This window comes from Garra rufa, chromosome 10 (genome assembly GCF_049309525.1).
Source record: "Garra rufa chromosome 10, GarRuf1.0, whole genome shotgun sequence".
In the NCBI taxonomy this organism is placed as follows: domain Eukaryota; kingdom Metazoa; phylum Chordata; class Actinopteri; order Cypriniformes; family Cyprinidae; genus Garra; species Garra rufa.
In genome coordinates this window covers 7,893,238-7,898,471 of record NC_133370.1, presented here as the reverse complement: position 1 = coordinate 7,898,471, position 5,234 = coordinate 7,893,238, and the positions used below count along the sequence as shown (strand labels likewise).

Here is a 5,234-nt window from a genome sequence, read left to right as displayed (position 1 = left end):
GTTCACAACAGCCGGCACATTTTTTACCGTAATGTCCAACTTTCCTGAGTGTGTTCACAACAGCTGCCGCATGACGAAGAGCAAGCAACCATAACTTTAGTCGATCAAGTTTAAAAGTTGAGAGTCAGTGAAAAGTCAACACTCCCGGATGAGTTTGCGCAAGCAAATGTAATCATTTCGTTTTTATTTTGTGATCGCAACAATCAGGATAAGCACAAGTAATTACCATTTTGAGTAGCCGTCGCACCCACAATCCACCCACACTGTAAATAATGAGTGACGTATGCACGACAGATCGCTTCCAGACCACGTCGATGTGTCACGCGCTGGCTGTTGTGAACGCACTCAGGACAGTTGGTCTATAGATTCACTCATCTTGCAATCATTAAAAGGAGAGATGTTCCACAAAATCAGAGAATCTAGAAATATGGCCACGTTGTTCAGCCCCCATCCCAAGAAGAAAAAATCCCCCTATGAAGAGAATGAGCTTCATTGTCTTTCTCTGAGTGTGAGATGTTGGTCGAAGCAGCCATCCAAAGATCACAGTGTAGCAAAAGGCAATGATGAAAAAATTGATAATGAATAAGGAATTTTGCATGTATGTACTCATGAGTTTACAATGAATTTCATCAAAATCACAGAGCAGGACCACATTAGTGCCATTGTTTTGGGCATTCATGAATACATCAATGGAGTTGGGTACAACTGTTTCAAATCTGGCTTGTGGGATGGCAGCACAAAGACTGATGATCCAGATGACAATTGATGCTTTGCAAGCAGGATCTCCAAGAGTCCAGCCATAGTAGGCCCAGAAGGGCATGCCAAAGGTAAAAAATCACATCAGAGAGAGCCAGCAAGTGTCTACGAACAATTTTCATTTTACAAGGACCCACAAGACCAATGTGTTTCCCACAAGTTATACAACGCAAGTAAATTGTGGCTACAGCTAAAGTTAGCTGCAAAACTGTGAACACTTCGAATACAGTTTGTAAAACAAAATATGTCTACATTACTATTAAACAAAGTAATTAGAACAACGACAATCTACATTAATTGACACACTCTTAGAAATCAGTGGGTTCTCAGCGAATTATGAGTAAGACAATGATATAGTGGTTTACCTGGAAACCTAAAGCTGCACTAGGTATACACATATTAGCACAAAAAAACCTAATATTTTGAGCACTCGGTTGAAAATGTACACATAATTTATTAATAATATTTACAGGTTGTGGTTCGTAGACACTTGTTGGTCCAAATAAAGAAGGTATGGACTTATCTTTCATGGACAAGCGTTTAGCAAATCCTGTGTTGAACTCACCAAAATTTAGAGAAGCGGCCCTCCGTAGAATAATAAGCACACAACAGGGTTCGAATTGTATTGCTGTGGTATCGTGGAAAAAATACATTTTAAAGGAGTCATTGTCAGTATTTTGGTCTGTTTTGTTCAGTTTTTCCTAGTGTGCTTCCCCCTGTGTTTCCATTTATTTGGTTTGTTCCTTTGTGTCCATCTTTTGTTCAGTGTAAGTTGGTTTAGTCTTGCCCATATTTGTACTTCCCCTTGTTATCCTGTTATGTTGCCACTCCCCCTTTTCAGTATATTTATAGTCCTTTGTCCCTCACTCCCCTTGTCTGATGTTACTTCGTGGTTTTGTGTTCTTGGCTTTTGTTTGTTTGTTTTCAATAAATTACTGTTTTGTTTTACTCCTGGTTTCCTCGCATTTCCCTTGGCTCTTCATCCCTGCACGATTGTGACAGTCATATGATGCGATTTCATGTTTTCCATTGTCTTTGGATCTGTAAAGTTGCAAAGATTAAAGTCTCAAACCGAAAGACATGAGACTTTTATTCTTGCTGTAGTATTGTTGCAGCTGCCGCCATGTTGTGTTTTTCTGTGCGAAAGCGAAAGTACTTTGTTTGGTCTTTCAAATGATGTAAACATACTAACTAGCGAAAGTGTTTGTGGGCAGGTCAGACTGTTCGTATTTCACAGGTAGGTGAGGATTATGCTAATGTGTTACCTGATGTCATATATTGATAACCGGCAGAAGATCTGAAAATATGACGACTTGTTAAGGCTATTCAGAGTCAACTCTTTCTTTATAGAGCGAATATCTTTATTTTTATCATACACTATTTTGATGGACAACTTTGCAGACTGTTTACATTGAAGAATAGCTACTTTACAAACTGCAAAAAAAATTACCTTCTCTTTAATAACTCTCAACTGGAGAAATAATTAAAGACTGCATTGATAATTATTGCACATATTTTTCACATGCGCATTAATATTAAGATCATAACATTCAAATTTCTTATACTATTATACACGAAAATGCAATATTTTACAAAAAATACATTTTTCTGTTTTCTGACTGTTATCACTTACCTTTATGAAATTCTCATGAGAAAATGTTACTGTAATTGTTGATCGCAGACTGAGTGAGTGTTAAATCAAAAACTATGAAACTTTGTAGATAGGTTATAGTTCCTATTAGAGTATCAGTAAAGAGTACAACCCACCAATAAATGATAAGCAGATCCCCCATCCTCAAAAACAAAACCAATAGGCCCATGTTCTATTTTCTGTTCCTGTATAGCATAAATTAATTTGCAAGATCTGGAGAGCCCTTGCTCTTAATGAAAAAGGAATTGAATCATGAAGGTTGAATACAAATCACATTGAGTTGGCCTCTGCAGGTACGACAGTCTTTAAGGTAATTTTGCATTTAATGCCCTAGCTTTTTTTTGTTGTTGTTCATCAGAAACTCTTTATGTTCTTTTTGCTCAGCAGTGGTTTTCGTCTTGGAACTCTGCCATGCAGGCCATTATTGCCCAGTCTCTTTCTTAAGGTGGAGTCATAAACACTGACCTTAACTGAGACAAGAGAGGCCTGCAGTTCTTTAGATGTTGTTTTGGGGTCTTTTGTGACCTCTTGGATGAGTCGTTGCTACGCTCTTGGGGTAATTTTGGTCGGCCGGCCACTCCTGGGAAGGTTCACCACTGTTCCATGTTTTCGCCATTTGTGGATAATGGCTCTCACTGTGGTTCGCTGGAGTCCCAAAGCTTTTCCAGACTGATAGATCTCAGTTACTTTCTTTCTCATTTGTTCCTGAATGTCTTTGGATCTCAACATGATGTGTAGCTTTTGAGGATCTTTTGGTCTACTTCACTTTGTCAGGCAGGTCCTATTTAAGTGATTTCTTGATTGTGAACAGGGCATGTGGGTTTAGATTTTTTTTCCCATCATAAAAAAAAACCCTTCATTTAAAAACTGCAAATGTCTGCAAAAATAAAAATAAAAAAACAGGGAGGGGGCCAACACTTTTTCACACCACTGTATATTGTTCAAACCCTGCAGAGAGCTAATATATAGATATTTCTTAACCGTTGGAGTAAATAAGCCTGTTGTGTCAATTATGAGGCTCTGTGTTTTTCCTACAGAAAGTCTGTAACATTTTCCTCAGATGGTTTCTGAAGTTTTTCCCCATAAAAATATAAAACACAGGATTTAGGCAGCAGTGTGAGAAAGCCACCATCCGAGAGACGTACATGAAATAGTCTATAGATTCACTCAGCTCACAATTACTAAAAGGACCAATTCCCCATGAAATCAGAGAGTCCAGAAATATGGCCACATTGTACGGTCCCCATCCCAAGAGAAGAAACACACCAATGAAGAGAATGAGCTTCACTGCCTTTCTACGGGTGTGAGATGTTGGTCGAAGCAGCCGTCCCAAGATCACACTGTAGCAAAATGCAATGATCACAAAAGCGATAATGAAAAATACATTTTGCATGTATGTACTCATGACTTTCCAATTAATTTCACCATCAAAATCACAGAGCAGGGCTACATTAGTGTCATTGTCTTGGGCATTCATGAATATCTCTACAGAGTTGAATACAACTGAGTTGAACCTGGCTTGTGGGATGGCAGCACAAAGACTGATGATCCAGATGACAATTGATGTTGCGTAGCAGTGCAGGCTCTTCCTAGACACGACCACCGACATGGGATGAACCACGGCCATGTAGCGGTGGACGGTCAAAACCGTCAAGAAGATGATGCTGCTGTAATATCCCGTGTAGAACACAAAATTAACTGCTTTGCAAGCAGGATCTCCAAGAGTCCAGCCATACATGTAGTAGTAACCCCAGAAGGGCAGGCCAAAGGTGAAAATCAGATCAGAGAGAGTCAGATTTAACAGTAATGTGTTGGTGAGGGATTTCAGATTTTCATATTTAACAAGGACCCACAAGACCAATGTGTTTCCCACACAGCTGAACAGAACGACAATGATGAAAAAGACTGGAGTGACGGCATTCCCAAACTGGATAGCGTTTTTCTTGAAACAGATATCTCCAAAATTATAAGTTGTTTGATTATCGTAATCATAATAGTCAGTAGTATCAGGCATTTCATATGAATTTTCAGTCATCTTGCTGCATAAATGTACACTGAAAACAAATTGGAGAGAATTCTCACTTAGAAATTTGTAATAAATTTCACATATGATTACAAAAAAAAACTGGATTAGTGCAAGTAACTTAAATTTATCTGATCTGATCTTAATAACTCAAATATTAAATATGAATCAACTGGATAAATAATTAATGACTGCATTGATAATTATTGCACATATATTATTTTTACTTGCATTTCAGAAATATTGAGAGCGTAACATAAATGCAAATATATATTTTATACTATAATAAACAAAAATGCAATATTTCAGTGGAAGTTATCACTTACCTTTATGAAATTCTCATGAGAAAATGTTACTATATTTGTTGATCGCAGGCTGAGTGTTGAATCTAAAAAGAAATATAGGTTTTTGTCCTAATTAGAGTATCAGTAAAGAGTACAACCCACCAATAAATGATGCACAGATCCCCCATCATCAAAACCAAAACAAATAGGCCCATGTCCTATATTCTCTTCCTTTATAGCTTAAATTAATTTGCAAGATCTGGAGAGGCCTTGCCCTTAGTCAAAAAGGAATTGATTCATGAAAGATGAATACAAATCGCATTGAGTTGGCCTTTATATATTATTAAATATGGATTGGGTTGGGCTGCAGGTACGACACAGTCTTTAAGATCATTTTGCATGTAATGCTTGCGTTTTCTTTGTTCTTCAGGAACTTGTATTGCTTTAATCAGGGAGGCCGGATAGCTTGTCTGAGTAGCTGTAGCCAAGAGTAAGCAAAGACTCATGTGTCTGATATTCC

At 37.8% G+C, this 5,234-nt stretch overlaps 1 pseudogene; it reads right to left on the bottom strand.

Annotated features, from left to right (window-relative positions):
- Positions 1-3,365: 3,365 nt before the first annotated feature.
- LOC141343885 (chemokine XC receptor 1-like) lies at positions 3,366-4,442 on the bottom strand (annotated as a pseudogene).
- Between the last annotated feature and the right edge of the window lie 792 nt (positions 4,443-5,234).